Below are 19,546 nucleotides of genomic sequence, written 5' to 3'. Positions count from 1 at the left end.
CACTACAATAAATCAGGCAGAAAGTGCAGCAAGGACTTTCTTCGGTGGCTGAATGCTGTGAACTCACACGGCCCTTCAACGGAGCCACGTGGGAGCTGTTACTTCATCTGTAGCGTCGTTTCTCTCAACCTTGGCAATTTGAAAATGGGCAGACTTCAACTCCCAGAATTCCCCAGCCACCACGGAGTTGAAGTCCACCCATCTTAAAGTTGCCAAGGTTGAGAAACACTGATCTGTGGTATATCCATTTGCCTCGTTGACCAGTGAAATTCAGAAGGTGGAGAACCAGTGAACTGCAGGGGGAAAAATAGGATGTAGCCAGTGGTGGGATTCAGCCAGTTCACACCACTTCAGGAGAACTGGTTGTTACCTTTCTGAGCAGTTTGGTGAACTGGTTGTTGGAAGAAATCATTAGGGCAGAGGACCGGTTGTTAAATTATTTGAATCCTATCACTGGATGTAGCTCAGTGGTGAAATCCATTTTTTTTTATTACCAGTTCTGTGGGGGGTGGCATGGCTTGGTGGGCAAGGCAGGAGAAGGATACTGCAAAATCCACTTCCTTCCCCACTCCTGGGGGAAGGATATTGCAAAATCTCCATTCCCACCCTGCCCTGGGGCCATCCAGAGGTGGTATTTGCCAGTTCTCCAAACTGCTCAAAATTTCCGCTATCGGTTATCTGAACTGCTCAAAATTTCTGCTACCGGTTCTCCTGAACCTGTCATAACCTGCTGGATTTCACCCCTGATGTAGCTATTGCATCAAGGGACAGGGTAGCTCAGTGGCTAAGACACTGAGCTTGTCGATCAAAAGATCAGCAGTTCAGCGGTTCAAATCCCTAGTGCCGCATTAAAAGGTGAGCTGCCGTTACTTGTCCCAGCTTCTGCCAACCTAGCAATTCGAAATCACATAAAAAATGCAAGTAGAAAAATAGGGACCACATTTGGTGGGAATGGAACAGCGTTCCGTGCGTCTTTGGCATTTAGTCATGCCGGCCACATGACCACGGAGACGTCTTCAGACAGTGCTGGCTCTTCGGCTTTGAAACAGAGATGAGCACCACCCCCTAGAATCGGGAACGACTAGCACATATGTGCAAGGGGAACCTTTACCTTTTACCTATTGCATCTTATTTGGGGGGAAAAAGAATTGGTCACATTTAACATTTCATTGAGTTATAAGATAAGATACAAAATACAAAAATAAATAGGAAAACGGTGGGGAGAGAAAAAGGGAAGAGAAGTGAGGAAAGGTAGGAAAACAAGAAAAAGAAACATTGACTTCAGACGCCCTCTGTTGCAGTGAAATAAGGCATTAACATCAAACATTTTGTTTTTTCGTGATAATATAAACTACCCATTTCTATAAAGATCTATCAATCTAATCGGTAAAACCCCAAATCAAAATTTCATTCTTTTCAAGCACAACGTTCAGAAGCTTTGTCTCCATGTGGAAGCAAAAGTACTTATCATCTTTTCTTTAGTCAAAATAGACAATTTTGCCATTTCAGCCAGCTCCATCAACATCTGCAACCATTTGCCCATAGTAGGAATCGAAATGTCCTTCCACTTTTGTACGTATAACTCCTCCCGTCACCATATATAGTGTCAAAGTTCCATTTTTTCCCCTCCTTTTTCCATTAGCTCCAAAAGGAAAGTTTCTGGTTTTATCTTTATCTTCATTTTCAGAATTTTCTGTATTAAAATATGAATCGTGTTCCATTTTTTTTTTTTGCTTTTTTCACATGTCCACCATAAATGATTAAAAAGTCCCTTCTTTACTTTACCTTACTTTACACTTCCAACATCCATTTGACATACCTTTATACCTCTTAGATAACTTAGATAAAGGTAAGGGTTTCCCTCGCACATGTGTGCTAGTTTTCCCAACTCTAGGAGGCGGTGCTCATCTCCGTTTCAAAGCCGAAGAGCCAGCGCTGTCCAAAGACATCTCCGTGGTCATGTGGCCGGCATGACTAAATGCCAAAGGTGCACGAAATGCTGTTACCTTCCCACCAAAGGTGGTCCCTATTTTTCTACTTGCATTTTTACGTGCTTTCGAACTGCTAGGTTGGCAGAAGCTGGGACAAGTAACGGGAGTTCACCCCATTACGCGGCACTAGGGATTCGAACCACTGAACTGCCGACCTTTTGATTGACAAGCTCAGCATCTTAGCCACTGTGTCCCTCATAGATAACTTATCTGGTGTTAAATACCGGCGATACATCATCTTATACATTTTTTTCTTTTTAATTATAATTTAATGTAATTTTGAAACCCTTTGTCCACATATTTTTCCCATTGTGTAAGCATCACATTATATCCAAAATTCTTTGCCCAGGCAAAAAATAATGTAAAAGAGTTTTCTGCTCTATTCTGAGCCTACTGTGAACTGCCTACTGTGAAACAACTTTAAAAATGCAGCCTTATAAAATCTTTGAAGGTCTCTATTGGCGTGATCAAATTTCACTGAAAATGTGATATTGTACAGCTGTATATTGGCTACTGTAGGTACTGTATTTTTTGGAGTATAAGACCCACTTTTGCCCCTTCCAAAAATCTGGGTGCCTCTTATGCTCCAAATGTAGCCCAACCCAGCTTCTCAAACAGAGGTTTCAGGGGCTGAAAGAAGCTTCAGAAAAGAAGCCTCCAAACAGAGCTTCAGAGGCTTTTTTTCTGAAGTTCTGTTTTGGAGGCTTTCAGAGGCAGAAAAAAAAAGCAAAAAAAAAAAAAAAAGCAAGGCACAGAGCTCACAACCAAGGAACCAATTCACCTCTGGGAACAGCTGATTGGGGGGTATTCTGAGAAGCCCATCCACCTGCCAATCAGCCTTTTTTCTTATTTTCCTCCCCAAAAACTAAGGTGCATCTTATACTCCGAAAAATACGGTAGTTAGAACCCATCCCTCTCCTAGAAAAATGAAATATTTTAGGAAATATTTAAAAGGGCAGAATATTTCCCCTAAAAGGGAGGCAGAAACTCAGCTCCCCCACATCTTTGTTAATGGGCCATTAAGGTCTGGGCCAGTCTATTCTACCTAACAAAGATCTACCTACTTCAGGCAGAGCCATTGAATTGCCCTCCATTGCATCACCCAGAAAGATTCAACCAAACTTAACAGACAGACAACCTACAAAACTAGCCATGACCTCTGACAGCAACCAATCAGGATACTCTTCCTGTGCCACAGGAAGTTCAAAGTCAGAGAGGGTATAAAACCCAGGGAATTTCGGCATCTCTTCCCTTTTTTTCACCCCAAATCTCCAAGACATGTGATCCTGTTCATCAATAGACCTTCTTCCCAAGCAATGTCCATGAATCCAGTGTCTTTTTTCCCCACTTGGAACTGAACCCAGAAGGATATTTCTTCCAACACTATCAAATATCAAATGTCTAGAAGAGCATTTCTCAACCGTGGCACCTTTGAGGTATGTGGACATCAACTTCCAGAATTCCTTAGCCTCATGATGGCTGGAGAATTCTGAGATTTGAAGTCCATAGCCCTCAAAAGTTGCTGAAGTGGAGAGGCTCTGCTCTAGAGAATAGTTAAATAGGAAATGTACGGTATATCAGACTTCAAATGCTAATGCAATTACTAATCAACTCTACCACATTACCAACTATCCATATTAAACTTAAACATGAGCTAAGTCAAATGAAGACATTGTGTAGTTTTTGGGTATACGAGTACTTGGAGAATAATCAATATTAGCATTTACAAAGGAGATTTTCATTTTAATAGTTCTTCATATGTCTTTATGATCCCCATTATTCATCGGCTCCGTAACGTGTTTAAATAGAGAACTGTTGCATTTAATTTCTTTCTATTTTTTAATTATTTAGAGGGAAAAGGCACTTAGGGACCCGAAGTAACTTCTGCCACCTTATTTCCTCTCTGATTCCCTTATTCTTTGTGCGTGCATGTTACTGTCATTCATTTAATGAGAAATTTTTGAAGGTTAAGGGTTGCAAGAATCTCTGACAATAACAGGCTTCATGGTAGTTGATTTAAAAAAACAACGCAACCTATTGTGTTAGACAGGGATGGGAATTGCAGAAGAAATTAAAGTACAACAGTACTTTAATTTCCTCGACTTACAACAGTTTGTTTAGTGACCGCTCAAAGTTACAACAGCACTGGGGAAAAACTGACTTATGGCCGTTTTCACATTCACACTTACGGCCATTGCATGGTAATTTATGGCCACCCCTGGTCATGGCGATCAAAATACAGACACTGACTCATATTTATGACGGTTGCAATGTCCTGGGGTCATGTGATCACCTTTTGAGACTTTCTGATGAGCAAAGTCAATGGGGAAGCTGGATTCCCTTAACTACCATGTTACTAACTTAACAAATGCAAATGATTCCCTTAACAACTGTGGCAAGAAAGGTCATAAAATGGGTCAAAACTCACTTAGCAACTGTCTCGCTAGAGCAACAGAAATGTTTATTTTTATTTATTTATTTTGTCACAACAATATATATAAGCATCACACAAAAAGATTATATAGTATATAAACATATATATGAGTAAATATTAGGAGGTATAAGCATATATGTGTGTGTGTGTATATATATATATATATATATATGAAGAAGAAAAGAAAAACAATAGGACAGGAACGGTAGGCACGTTTGTGCTCTTATGCACGCCCCTTATGGTCCTCTTAGGAATGGGGTGAGGTCAATAGTAGACAGTTTTTGGTTAAAGCTTTTGGGATTATGGGAAGAGACCACAGAGTCAGGTAAAGTATTCCAAGCACTGATGATTCTGTTACAGAAGTCATATTTTCTGCAATCTTGATTAAAGCGGTTAACATTAAGTTTAAATCTATTGGTTGCTCTTGTATTATTGCAATTAAAGCTGAAGTAGTCTTTAACAGGAAGGACATTACAATAGATGATTCTATGAGTTAAACTTAGGTCTTGTTGAAGGCGATGGAGTTCTAAGTTTTCTAAGCCTAGTATTTCAAGTCTGGTGGCATAAGGTATTTTGTTGTTTTCAGAGGAGTGAAGAACTCTTCTCGTAAAATATTTCTAAAATTCTAAAATTGTAAAAATGTTAAAAATTGTAAAAATGTTGAGCTCAATTGTGGTTGTACGTCCTTCAAAGGTCATGACATGGTGTTGGCCAATGTTCAATATTGGTACTATTGGATTTTACTGACGTTGGATTTTTGGGGTGCTCGGCAGGTCGCCGATGCAGGCTACGGACCATGGATTGCTCCGTTGATTTCACATCCCCCCCCCCGTTTAACATTTTTATTGGGTTATAAAATAAAATAAGACACAAAATAGGAAAGTAAATAGGAAAACAGTGGGAAGGAAGAGGGGTAAAAGAAGCGAGGGAGGATAAGAAAAAAAGAAAAAGAAACATTGACTTCCGTTTCTCTCTGTTGCAATAAAATAAGGCACTAACATCAAATCATAACTTCTTGGGGTTTTTTTCGCAATAGCACTTAGACCAGTGGTGGAATTCAAAATTTTTTACTTACCAATTCTGTGGGCGTGGCTTGGTGGGCGTGGCTTGGTGGGCGTGGCAGGGGAAGGGGAATCTCCATTCCCACCCCACTCCAGGGGAAGGATACTATAAAATCTCCATTCCCACCCCACTCCAGGGGAAAGATACTGCAAAATCCTCATTCCCTCCTGATCAGCTGGGACTCGGGAGGCAGAGAATAGATTGGGGTGGGGCCAGTCAGAGGTGGTATTTACTGGTTCTCCAAACTACTCAAAATTTCCACTTCCGGTTCTCCAGAACTGGTCAGAACCTGCTGAATATACCACCCCTGACTTAGACTTATATACCACTTCACAGTGCTTTACAGCCCTCTCTAAGCAGTTTACAGAATCAGCACCTTGCCCAGGTGTGATATTCACTTACCTTCATCACTGGTTCGCAAATGTGAGTGTGCCACCTCCGTGCATGCACAGGACCTTCTGCACATGCGAGGAGCAACAAAATGCAGATAAATGGGCTGTGATTACATCTGGGCAGGTGGGCGGAGCCACCCACAACCGTCGCTACCAGTTCGCCTGAACCGGATAGAACCAGTTGAATACCATCACTGCTCTTGCTCCCCAACAATCTGGGTCCTCATTTTACCAACTTCAGAAGGATGGAAGGCTGAGTCAACCTTCCATCCTTCCATAATATGAACAAGCCATTTGTATAAAGATCCATCAATCATGGCTTAGGACCGGGCTATTTACGAGACCGCCTTCTGCCACCGATAGCTTCCCAATGACCTGTGCGCTCCCACCGGGTGGGCCTGCTCGTGCCGTCGACCAAACAATGTCGGTTGGCGGCCCCCAGGGGGAGAGCCTTCTCTGTGGCGGCCCCGGCCCTTTGGAATGAGTTGCCTCCGGGGTTACGCCAACTCCCCGACCTCCGGACCTTCAAACGGGAACTTAAGACTTTATTATTTCATCGTGCGGGACTGGCTTAAGTGTAATTTTAAATGTAATTTTAAATGAGATTTATGTCGGTCTATGACCGTTTTAGTTTGATTCGGCCTTTTAAATATCTGTTTTTAATTCTGTTTTAAACTTGTTGTTGGTATTTTGTTTTTTAAATATGGCTGTAAACCGCCCTGAGTCCTTCGGGAGAAGGGCGGTATAGAAATTAAATTATAAATAAAATAAATAAATAAATTTCACATTTTTTCCATGATACAATAAAACCCCTTTTTTATTTAGCATACTAATGATCCCAACCAATCAGGGAACACACGATTAGCATGCCCAATGAGAATACTGGGAATTGCATTCCAAAGCATCAGGTAACTATGCTAAGGCCTGCCTGACAGTTGGCAGAAGTAAGGTGATTAAAAAAAAACAACAGCGAACGCTAAACCTCACAATTCATATTTGCCTCTGCCTTTTCCTATTGTCACAATTATTTCATTAGTCCTTATTATGGTGGAGGATGTCACCAATAATTATGGTGTGATTCTGGGAGGAAAGTATTAAACCGATTCACGCTGATGATCAAAATGCACAATGTTCTGCCTCACGCTCTTTCTGCAATCTCCTATGACTAATATGAAATTGTCTTAATGGTGATTCAGTTAATTGGCCAATTGAGCTTGACAGTTTTCTGACCAATGTAATTTCCTTTCCTGAACACAAGTAGGAATCTAAAGGGAAGAAAATGTACTTAATCAGGCGGCAGGCTGGTCTCTCAAGACAATAGGATAGGATAGGATAGGATAGGATAGGATAGGATAGGATAGGATAGGATAGGATAGGATAGGATAGGATAGGATAGGATAGGATAGGATAGGATAGGATAGGATAGGGTAGGGTAGGGTAGGTTAGGGTAGGGAAGAGTAGGATGGGATGGGATGGGATGGGGTGGGGTGGGGTGGGGTGGGGTAGGGTAGGGTAGGGTAGAGTAGGATAGGATAGGAAAGGAAAGGATAGGATAGGATAGGATAGGATAGGATAGGATAGGATAGGGTAGGGTAGGGTAGGGTAGGGTAGTGTAGGGTAGGGTAGGGTAGGGTAGGGTAGAGAAGGGTAGGGTAGGGTAGGGTAGGATAGGATAATAGAGTTGGAAGGGACCTTGGAGGTCTTCTAGTCCAACCCCCTGCTTAGGCAGGAAACCCTACACCATCTCAGACAAATGGTTATCCAACATCATCTTAAAACTTGCAGTGTTGGAGCATTCACAACTTCTGGAGGCAAGTTGTTCCACTGATTAATTGTTCTAACTGTCAGGAAATTTCTCCTTAGTTCTAAGTTGCTTCTCTCCTTGATTAGTTTCCACCCATTGCTTCTTGTCCTGCCTTCTGCTGCTTTGGAGAATAGCTTGATTCCCTCTTCTTTGGGGCAGCCCCTGGGTTTAATTTACCTCATAATTTAATAATTTATTCAGCCCCTGGGTTTAATTTACCTCATGATGTTTCTGTGTTCCTATCTTATGTTATTCCTTATTTTTGGGTGCTGGGGAGATCACCAATGCATGGGTTCCTCTGTTGGTTTCACATTTTCCCATAATGCAATAAAAGCGTATTGGGAAGATAAGAGTCCTAAATCTGATTTTGGCAGAGCCCAGGTCTGTCCCAAGTTCCCAGAAAGGTAGATTTTTGCAGATCTCAAGATGTACTGTTCTGATCAGCTAGTCTGTTTGCTTTGAAGAGGCTTATTCCATCCCACGTTTCAGTTATAATATTTTCCAAAAGATTTAATAGCTAGTAGCTAAATACGGAGAGGAGCCCAGTGGTTCTAACTTTGTAACCTGCCATTTCTGAGCTTACCAGAGCTGGAGGCGATCAATGTTTGCTTTTTCGCATCACACTAACTCAGGAAATAAAAATTGGTGACTTCACTCAACAAGCTAAGCCCAAACCAAATCATTGTGATTTAAAGCAACATTCAATACCACTGTTAGAAGGCCAGATCCTGAAGATGAAACTGAAATATTTGGCCACCTAATGAGAAGGAAGGACTCCCTGGAGAAGAGCCTAATGCTGGGAATGATTAAGGGCAAAAGAAGAAGGGGATGACAGAGAACGAGGTGGCTGGTTGGAGTCACTGAAGCAGTCGGCATGAGCTTGAATGGACTCCGAGGGATGGTAGAGGACAGGAAGGCCTGGAAGAATGTTGTCCATGGGGTCGTTATGGGTCAGACACGACTTCACAACTAACAACAACAAAGAGCAGTTGTTATTACTCTTGTTGTATGCTGGGATTATTTCTTTTCAGAGTTCAGTATAACAAATAGATGTAGAAGGCTTAGGGGAGACTCTGCCATTTGCCACAATTTTGTGCCTTGTGCCACTGAACAACATGGTAAACTGATCCAAACAAGACTGCAGAAAATATGACTTCAGTAATAGAGTTGTCAACGCCTGGAATACACTACTTGACTCTGTTGTTACATCCCCAAACCCCCATAACTTTAACCTTAGACTGTCTACTGTAGACCTTAACCAATGATGGGATTCAAGTAATTTAACAACCGATTCTCTGCCCTAATGATTTCTTCCAACAACCAGTTCGCCAAACTGCTCAGAAAGTTAACAACCGGTTCTCCCGAAGTGGTGCGAACTGGCTGAATCCCACCACTGACCTTACCCCAATTCCTATGAGGTCTTTAAGGGGCATGAATAAGCGTGCCAGCGTGCCTACTGTCCCTGTCCTAATGTTTTCTTTTATTTGTTCCCTTTACATGTGTTTGTAATTATGTTTACACTTGTATTTGTCCTAAAATACATGCTTGATGAAATAAATAAAATAAAGAATAGAATAGAATAGAATAGAATAGAATAGAATAGAATAGAATAGAATAGAATAGAATAGAATAGAATAGAATGTCAGGCCTGGAAACCATATTAGACTTTAGGTTTCCAGACGCTGCCACATTTTTCCCCTGAGGGGAAGAAGGGGGGCTGAGGGGTATGGTAACATTCTTCAAGCGGTCAAGGTCGGATGGTGTTCACATCTGCAGGAAGAGTGGCGAGAAGATATTCGAATGAACTGGGAGAACGTGGGACCATGTGACCATCAAAGGGGTCAGGGGGGTGGGACTCTTGGGGTTTGTATAACTGGGAAAAGAATCCGGAAGTTCAGTTTTGGAATTTCACTCATCGTGTGCCAGTTTCCTCATGCTAGTAAAGAACTCTGGAAAACAATGGCTTCTGAGTTTTTTTTATGCAGAAGAGGTTTTTCTGGAACCTTGACATTATTCCAAAACTCCTAACTTTCTTTTGCTAACGGTACCCTCTCCTCCGCTCAGAGGGGGCCCGTTAGGGGGGTGCTGGGCCCCAGCCTCCCCAACCTCCACAGTGGTGCAAAGACCCAGCAAAGATGGAAGAGCAGCAAGCTGAAAGCGTGGATGTTGCACAGAAGCTTGAATCTAACGATTTAGTTGAAATCACCTACTTCCCATCAGAAGATATGACTCAAAAACCCGAAGTGGTAGAGCCTGCTTGTCAGCTTGGAGCACGGCCCAAAGACTCCGATTCATGGGTAAGCTGTCGTTCGGGAGAAAACATTTCCCCGGGGCGGAATAGAGAGCCCCCTCCCTCTTCTCAACCTCACTGGAGGACAGTAAAACCCGGAGAATCGGGAGAGTCACTGGATTGGGACCTGAGAAACCCCCTGAAATCCCAGTCCCTATTAGACCTCCCTGAAACTTTTGAGCGTTTGGAAGTGAGGCCTCGTATAAGCTCAGCTCACCCACCTCGAGAGCCTTGAGCTCAGCCTAAATTCACCTTCCCTCCCACCAGAGAGGGAGAAATTACTGAAGCTCAAAGCCGTTCCGATGAACGCAGGAGAACCTCCCTTCCCTCCTTCAGATGGCAGGGAGTTCAGGCAGCACCAGGGACTTGGGGGGAATCGCAACTCCCCCGTCCAATTGACTTTTCCTGCCAACAGAGGCCTACGCTGCCTCCAGCTGCTTCTATTCCTCCTGGTTAGGCATTTTATCCTGGACAAGGGTGGATCCAGTACCAATGGCAACCAGCCAGTTCAGCACCTTTCTTTCCTGGGGGCCCCAGGCCGATTTTTGCCTCGTCAGCTGAAGCATTTCAAGGACTTCCTTCTCAGCAGCCAGGGGGAATTCCACCCCCCTTCACAACTCAGCAACCAGCCACAACAGCAACGGCCGTCCCCCAAATCCCTCTTCAACCGCAAGCAGGCCAGCTAAACCCACCTGCACTTGTTCTCTAAACAGGCCCACTTCACTGCATGCAAAATTTCTCACTGCATGAGAAAATTAGCAAAGCTCTTCGTCAAACACATCTACAGACTGCATGGAGTTCCTAAAAGGATAATATCCGACAGGGGTGTTCAATTCACAGCCAAGTTCTGGAGGGAGTTCCTACGGTCCATTGGGTCGTCTCAAGGACTTAGTTCTGGGTTCCATCCGGAGACCAATGGAGCGGCTGAAAAATTAAACTCGATGGTAGAACAATACATACGGTGTTATGTAAATTACCAAGAAGAAAACTGGTCAGATTTGTTACCATTTGCAGAAGTCGCATATAATAATGATGTACACAGCAGCACGGGGTTAATCCCTTTTCAAGTAACCACCGGCATGGACTTCGTTCCAATGCCTGAACTCCCTGTGCAACCCCCCACTTCCGTTTCCCTAACGGACTGGATGAATTCGTTGAAAAAAGGTTGGGAGAATACAAAAAAGGCCTTAGCTGTGACAGCTCGGAATTACAAAGCCCAAGCTGACAAACACCGTTCCCTTCAACCCCCTTTTCGCATTGGAGATAAAGTCTTTTTATCTACTAAGTATCTGAGGTTGAGAATACCCAGCAGAAAATTCGGTCCAAAATTTTTGGGTCCTTTCCCCATTGTAAAAATTATTAATCCCGTTACCATCCAACTCAAGCTCCCTCGAATGTTGGGGAAAATACACCCGGTATTCCATACCAGCTTATTAAAACCTGCTAGACAGTCTGGTCTGAGACCTCAACCTGCCGCTCCCCCACCACCCTTGATAATCCAAGGTGAAACCCACTATGAAATCAAGAAAATCCTTGACTCTAGACTATACAGAGGTCAATTACAATATTTAGTCCGCTGGAAGGGATATCCATTATCTGAATCTACTTGGGTCAAAAGTTGGAAAGTAACTGCAGACAATTTGATTAAACAATTTCACGACACTTTCCCTGACAAACCTAAAAAACCTCTTGGAGAGGGGAGGGGGGGGTAGAAGGGAAGTGTAGACCATTGACACTCTTCTTTATCAACTCTTTGTTTTCTTTCCTAGGATATAGCTTCTTTTCCAAGGGGGGATACCTGTCAGGCCTGGAAACCATACTAGACTTTAGGTTTCCAGACGCTGCCACATTTTTCCCCTGAGGGGAAGAAGGGGGGCTGAGGGGTATGGTAACATTCTTCAAGCGGTCAAGGTCGGATGGTGTTCACATCTGCAGGAAGAGTGGCGAGAAGATATTCGAATGAACTGGGAGAACGTGGGACCATGTGACCATCAAAGGGGTCAGGGGGGTGGGACACTTGGGGTTTGTATAACTGGGAAAAGAATCCGGAAGTTCAGTTTTGGAATTTCACTCATCGTGTGCCAGTTTCCTCATGCTAGTAAAGAACTCTGGAAAACAATGGCTTCTGAGTTTTTTTTATGCAGAAGAGGTTTTTCTGGAACCTTGACATTGAATAGAATAGAATAGAATAGAATAGAATAGAATAGAATAGAATAGAATAGAATAGAATAGAATAAATTAAATCTAGGCATTTCATAGCATTCTCACAATTTTCTCCGGTGCAGCTGATTAACCAATAGAGACTTTTGGTGCATGTGAATTGCATAGGTGCAGAATCTGCTCCCGTTTTCCAGAAGGGATGACAAAGCAAAGCACTTTGGCAGCTTTTTTGTGAGTCCATATGCGGGATGATATTGCTTGGCGAAGTAATTTCAAAGAGGTATCTTGTTCAAACATCATTCCTCTTGGGTGTTTTAGCCACCCCTGCTATATGGCTTAGCCTGAAAGCACTGTCTATAGTCTTCCCACTAACCGTTGACTTTCGTGCGTTCCTTAATTAGTTGTATTAGTTGTAATCTGTCTGTCAACTCTGAAGGTTTCGATTGTGCTTTGGAGTCTGCTTCTGCCTATATTTATATTTATATTAGGGGTGACATGATGGCAGTATTCCAGTATTTGAGGGGCTGCCACAAAGAAGAGGGGGTCAAATTATCCTCCAAACCACCAGAAGGCAGGACAAGAAACAATTGATTGAAACTAATCAAAGAGAGAAGCAACCTTGAATTAAGGAGAAACTTCCTAACAGTGAGGACAATTAACCAGTAGAACAGCTTTCCTTCAGAAATTGTGGGGGCTCCATCACTGGAGGTTTTTAAGAAGAGACTGGACAGTCAATTGTCTGAGATTGTATAGGTTCTCCTGCTTGAGCAGGGGGCTGGACTAGAAGGCCTCCAACGTCCCTTCCAGATTCTATTCTGTGCTGTGCTGTGCTGTGCTGTGCTGTGCTGTGCTGTGCTGTTCTGTGCTGTTCTGTTCTGTTCTGTTCTGTTCTGTTCTATTCTATATTTCTTCTCTACTCTTCTCTTCTCTTCTCTTCTCTTCTCTTCTCTACTCTTCTCTACTCTACTCTACTCTACTCTACTCCTCTCCTCTATTCTATTCTATTCTATTCTATTCTATTCTATTCTATTCTATTCTATTCTATTCTATTCTATTTCTACTCTACTCTACTCTACTCTACTCTATTCTACTCTACTCTACTTTACTCCTATTCTACTCTATTCTACTCTACCCTAATTCTATTCTATTCTATTCTATTCTATTCTCTCCTACTCTACTCTACTCTTATTCTACTCTACTCTACTCTACTCTACTCTACTCCTATTCTATTCTATTCTATTCTATTCTATTCTATTCTATTCTATTCTATTCTATTCTATTCTATTCTATTCTATTCTAATTTCTACTCTACTCTACTCTACTCCTATTCTATTCTATTCTATTCTATTCTATTCTATTCTATTCTATTCTATTCTATTCTATTCTATATTTCTAATATACTCTACTCTACTCTTTGCTGGCTGAGGGACTCTGGGAGTTGAAGTCCACAAGTCTTAAAGGGACCAAGGTTGGAGACAGGGGTGAAATCTAAAAATTTTCCCTACCGGTTCTGTGGGCATGGCTTAATTGGTGGGCATGGCTTGGTGGTCAGATGACTGAGTGGGCATGGCCAATAACAATAAATAATAAAAATAATAAACAAAGTATAAAAAACAATAAGAGGTATCAAAAACCAACTTTCATACTTTACACACACACCACACAACTGACTCACACACAGTGTAAAAGCAGCTGCACTTCACACTTCACACTTCATACAGCCACAAAAAACTCAAAAACCAACTTTCACACTTTACACACACACACCTCTCTCTCTCTCTCTCTCACACACACACACACACAAAATGCCACATACAGCTTTCTGAGATTTTGTGTGTTTGTGTAGTTAGAGTGAAACACTACAGAAACACACCAGATCTCAGAAAGCTGCACAAATATTTTATTTGATTATTTTATTTTATTGTGGACTTCAAATCCCAGAGTTCCTCAGCCAGCAAAGCTGGAAGTCAAAGCAAGCTTTTTTCTTCTTCTTCAGTAGCTGAAGAAAACATGCCGTTGCCAGCCCCAAAGAGCAGTAATTATAGGTAAGTGAGGAGGGGGAATTGGCTGGGCTTGGGTGGGGGCTCTTGTAAGTGGGGGCTGTTAAAAAGTGAGTTTAAAAGCCTGTGAGGATCAGGAAACTCCTCTGGGATCGCCAGAGGAGGCTTTTAAAACCTCAGGTTTCTTTCTTTTTTTCCCCCCCTTCGGCTGAAGAGGGTTTTTTTAAAAAAACTTTTAAAGTGTTCTGATGATCTCTGCTCAGCCCCCCGATCATCAGAGGGTTTTTTTTTTACTTTTCAAGGCATGTTTCAGCTGAAGAAAAACTTTTAAAAGTAAAAAAAAAAAAAACCTCTGCTGATGGTGCAGCTCAGCGGGGGGGGGGGGGGGGAGGGATTTTTGCTACCGGTCCTCCGAACCAGCAGCTGCCATCGCTCCCTAATTGGGGGAGCCGGTGCGAACCGGGAGCATTTCACCCCTGGTTGGAGACCCCTGCTCTATTCTATTCTATTCTTACTACCTGGATGGGTAGTAAGGAACGTGACTTGGAGTTTGTACATTAACTTTGGTCTGTGCATCAATCAGAGCTGATTCAACTCTAGGGTTCACTCTTGGTTGCTTTCTCACTGTTGTGAGTTCTTGATTTCATGCTTGGCAAACCTAGATAAGTTCAAAACAAAGCAAAACAGAGGCACAAACATCTTACAGAGATTCTTGGTCATCCAAGTTATTGTTGTCCCAAAGGCGATTTTCAAATGGCAACTGGACTTTCTTGGGGTTTTTATCTCTGAAAACCAAAGAAGAAACGAACTGAAGAAGCTTCTGGGATGAGAAGTAAAATGTTTTCAAAGAAAAAAACAAAAACCCCATCTGCTTAGGCATTCTGCTTGGGTGTTCCCAAGACATCTGCTGGTTGGAGAACTACATACAGTACATACAAACCTGGATATTTAAAGAGAGAGAGAGGGAGGGAGGGAGGGAGAAAGAGAGAGAGAGAGAGGGAGGGAGGGAGGGGGAGATATATATATATTCGTAGGTTTTCACGGGTATATATATGCAGATTTTGGTATGTTCGGGTCTTTTAGAATAGAATAGAATAGAATAGAATAGAATTTTATTGGCCAAGTGTGATTGGACACACAAGGAATTTGTCTTGGTGCATATGCTCTCAGTGTACATAAAAGAAAAGATACGTTCATCAAGGTACAACATTTACAACACAATTGATGATAATATATCATTATAAATCATAAGGATTGCCAGCAACAAGTTATAGTCATACAGTCATAAGTGGAAAGAGATTGGTGATGGGAACTATGAAACGATTAATTAAATTAATTAATTAATTAAATTAACAAATTTTCCCGTGTAAGATTGAAAGTATTTAGGCAACGTTTCGATGAGATCTCACTCATCATCTTCAGGCTTTGGCTTTGTTCTTATGGGAGCAAAGAACATAAGAACAAAGCCAAAGCCTGAAGATGACGAGTGAGAGCTCATCAAAACATTGCCTAAATACTTCCAGTCTTACACGGGAAAAGACCTGAACATACCAAAACCTGTATATGTGTGTGTGTGTGTGTGTGTTTGTAGGTTTTCATGGGTATAGGTATTTAGGTCTTGGCATTTTCGGGTCTTTTCCGTGTAAGGTTACCTTACACGGAAAAGACCTGAAAATGCCAAGACCTACATACCTATACCCATGAAAACCTACAAACACACACACACACACACACACACACACACACATATCGCCCCGCCTGTCTGCCTCCCTCCCTCCCTCCCCCCCCCTCTCTCTCTGCCTCCCTCCCTCACTCACTCACTCATTCTCTCTTTAAATATCCAGGTTTGTGTGTATTGTATGTAGTTCTCCAACCAGCAGATGTCTTGAGAACACCCAAGCAGAATGCCTCAGCAGATGTGGGGAATTTTAGAAATGAGTTCAGATATACCAATAGAAGACAAACTAGAACTTCCATCCATTTAACTCTCAGGATCTTAGGTCTTCTCCTTGGATTTCTGCGCGACAGCCACCCAAACAGGCCCGAAAGAGCTATCAATCACCTTGTCCTTCATTCTTCATCTCCTGCCAGCTGGACAGCTGGTCTTTTATGTTATATGGGTATTTGTTCCAATGTGGAAGCAGTTTATATAAACCGCCATTCAGGCAGGCCTGGCACTTGCTTCTGGTCACCACTGACCAATGGTGGCTGGGGTCTTCATATGAGATCAACCCCTGCCAAGCCAAGTTCCTTTTCATCAGATGGATTCTTTTCATCCACAGCCAATGTAATGCTTGGGGGATCATAATAGGCTGCGTTATGCCATGTATGTGTTTTGAACAAACCCTTCTACAGTCTCAAATCCTCTTCTCTAAGGTGGTGCTGGAAAGAAATAAAACCAACATTAAAAGATATCCTTGATTTATGTCATTCGACTTGCTTGGTCCAAAGCTGTACGGTCCATCCCTTAGGAACATTCGGTGGAACGGAGACAAAATGAATCATGATATTCATTATTCATATTTTTGGGGCAATGTCAACAACAACAACAACAACCAAAAAAAAAAAGCCAGCTCTTTCCTTTCAGCCATTTTGAGGAGAGGCAATCTAAATATTAGCACAAATAATTGGGAGATGGGTTGCTTATTAGTTTAAGATACTTATGAAAACCCTGCAGGGCTTGAGCTCAATATACAGAGTTTTACAAGAAGAAGCAACTCGGCTGGTATATTGGGAAGAAGTAACACCGGATCCCTTCCCTGCGTTGCACTTTTAATCATCCGGTACATGAGCTGAATTAATTTCTACCCAAACTTGTTATTAGTAAACATTTGGCTCAGCTCATTACAAAAAAAATTTCCTTCCTTGAAAACATCTCAGGCTAGATACCAAGCCGACCTTGGAGAATATATTTGTTCTTATTAACAGCTTTCATATTTATACAATAGCTTTTTATTGTTTACTATATAAGACCTAATAATAATGGTTTCTGGGTGGAATACAGCAACTACATATGCCAAAGCGATAACAGTAATAACAAAACAACCCAGAAGTTCCAGCATTAAAATAAAATCAGTGGGCGCGAGTAGACTAATATGGAGAAAGAGACTTGAAGAGCGTTATAGTTTGTTTTACAGTTTTTAATATGGTTTCGTATGTTGTTTTTAACTTTTGATTGGAAGCCGTCCAGAGCTGGTTAGAAGAAAGGAGACCACGTAAATGTTTTAAATGAACAAAATATATAAAAGGAATATATAGGAATGAGCGTTCAGGTTTTAACACTGAAAATCTGAAAGTATTTTGTTGGTATTGAAAAAAAAAAAGGATATCAGGTGACAGTGGTGAAATCCAATTTTTTTTTACTACCAGTTCTGTGGCCGTGGCTTGGTGGGCATGGTGTGGCTTGGTGGGCGTGGCTTGGTGGGCATGGCAGGAGAAGGATACTGCAAAATCTCCATTCCCACCCCATTCTGGGGCCAGCAAGAGGTAGTATTTGCCAGTTCTTTCCACTTATGACTGTATGACTATAACTTGTTGCTGGCAATCCTTATGATTTATATTGATATATTGATCATCAATTGTGTTGTAAATGTTGTACCTTGATGAACGTATCTTTTCTTTTATGTACACTGAGAGCATATGCACCAAGACAAATTCCTTGTGTGTCCAATCACACTTGGCCAATAAAATTCTATTCTATTCTATTCTATTTTCTGAACTACTCAAAATTTCCGCTACCGGTTCTCTGAACTACTCAAAATTTCCGCTACCGGTTTTCTGAACTACTCAAAATTTTCACTACTGGTTCTCCAGAACCTGTCAGAACCTGCTGGATTTCACCCCTGCTTTGGAGCCTTCAGTTGAGAGTTAGTGCGCTTATACACGTCCCCCTCTATCGACCTCTTAATTGTCTATGAGGTGTATCTGTTTTGGGTGTCAGTTTAAAGAGGTGGTAGTGGATGAGTAGTTATAATACTCGTCAGTGCTCTTCAGGATCCTTGGGTGTAGCAGAGAAAGTGACAGTGTGTAACACTTGTCAGAGTTTCTTGAAAAAATCAAATCCAGAAGCACACACAGATAAACTGATTCAGCAGGATTCATTAACTTTTTTATATACAAGAATATATGAAGTAAGTTTACAATACCAACAGCAGATTCAGTTTCATTTCAGCTCAGATCAGCAGACAAGTTCACACACACAGCTTCACAACTCAGAACTTAACACACACTGGTTTCAGTTTTTCTTTCTCTGCACAGAATCAGAAGCTACAGACTAAGACACGCCCTGGCTCCAGTCTGTCTCAGCTCCCAATTGGCTGACCTTGTTACCATGTCTTTCCAGTCATGAATATTTTGACAACACTTCACTAGTGGCTTCAGTTGTCAAAAATTGGTCCATGGTGGCACTCTGAGGCAACATCTTGCTTCAGAGTATCAAGTATCAAGGAAGGTTATCTAAGGGGCGGGCATAAGGGCACAAAAGTACCTACCATTCCTGTTCTATTGTTCCCTTTCATTATATCAAATTAATACTTTTGCTTATATATATACATATTTAGCCTATATTTTATATTTTATACATATTTTAGCCTATATATATGTTTATATGATGTGTTGTTGTTTTATGTCAATGTTTGCGTATACTGTTGTGACAAAAAAAAAAGGTTCTAATAACTGAGAGTCAATTTTGAACAAGAAAAGACTACACATTTCCACTGGAATAAGCTGTAGCTCAGGGGCTGGGACGTTGAGTTTGTTGATCAAAAGGTTGGCAGTTCGGCGGTTCGAATCCCTAGTGCTGCCGTGTAACGGGGTGAGCTCCCGTTATTTATCCCAGCTTCTGCCAACCTAGCAGTTTCGAAAGCACGTAAAAATGCAAGTAGAAAAAATAGGGACCACCTTTGGTGGGAAGGTAACAGCATTCCATGCGCCTTTGGCGTTGAGTCATGCCGGCCACATGACCACGGAGACATCTTCAGACAGCGCTGGCTCTTTGGCTTTGAAACGGAGATGAGCACCGCCCCCTAGAGTTGGCAATGACTAACACGTATGTGTGAGGGGAACCTTTACCTTTACCTAAGCTGGAGAAGGTTCCATGACCATCACCAGATGGTGAAATGTTGTTGTTGTTAGTTATGAAGTCATGTCTGACCCATCGCGACCCTATGGACAATGTTCCTCCAGGCCTTCCTGTCCTCTACCATCTCCTGGAGTCCGTTTAAGCTCACGCTGACTGCTTCAGTGACTCCATCCAGTCACCTCCTTCTCTGCCGTCCCCTTCTTCTTTTGCCCTCAATCGTTCCCAGCATTAGGCTCTTCTCCAATGAGTCCTTCCTTCTCATTAGGTGGCCAAAGCATTTGATGGTGAAATAGATGGGTCCTATTTACCTAACATTAATGTAATTACAGAAAG

The sequence above is a fragment of the Ahaetulla prasina genome, chromosome 9, assembly GCF_028640845.1.
Source record: "Ahaetulla prasina isolate Xishuangbanna chromosome 9, ASM2864084v1, whole genome shotgun sequence".
Taxonomy (NCBI): domain Eukaryota; kingdom Metazoa; phylum Chordata; class Lepidosauria; order Squamata; family Colubridae; genus Ahaetulla; species Ahaetulla prasina.
The sequence above is the reverse complement of the archived record's forward strand: the minus strand, read 5'-3'. Positions refer to the sequence as shown.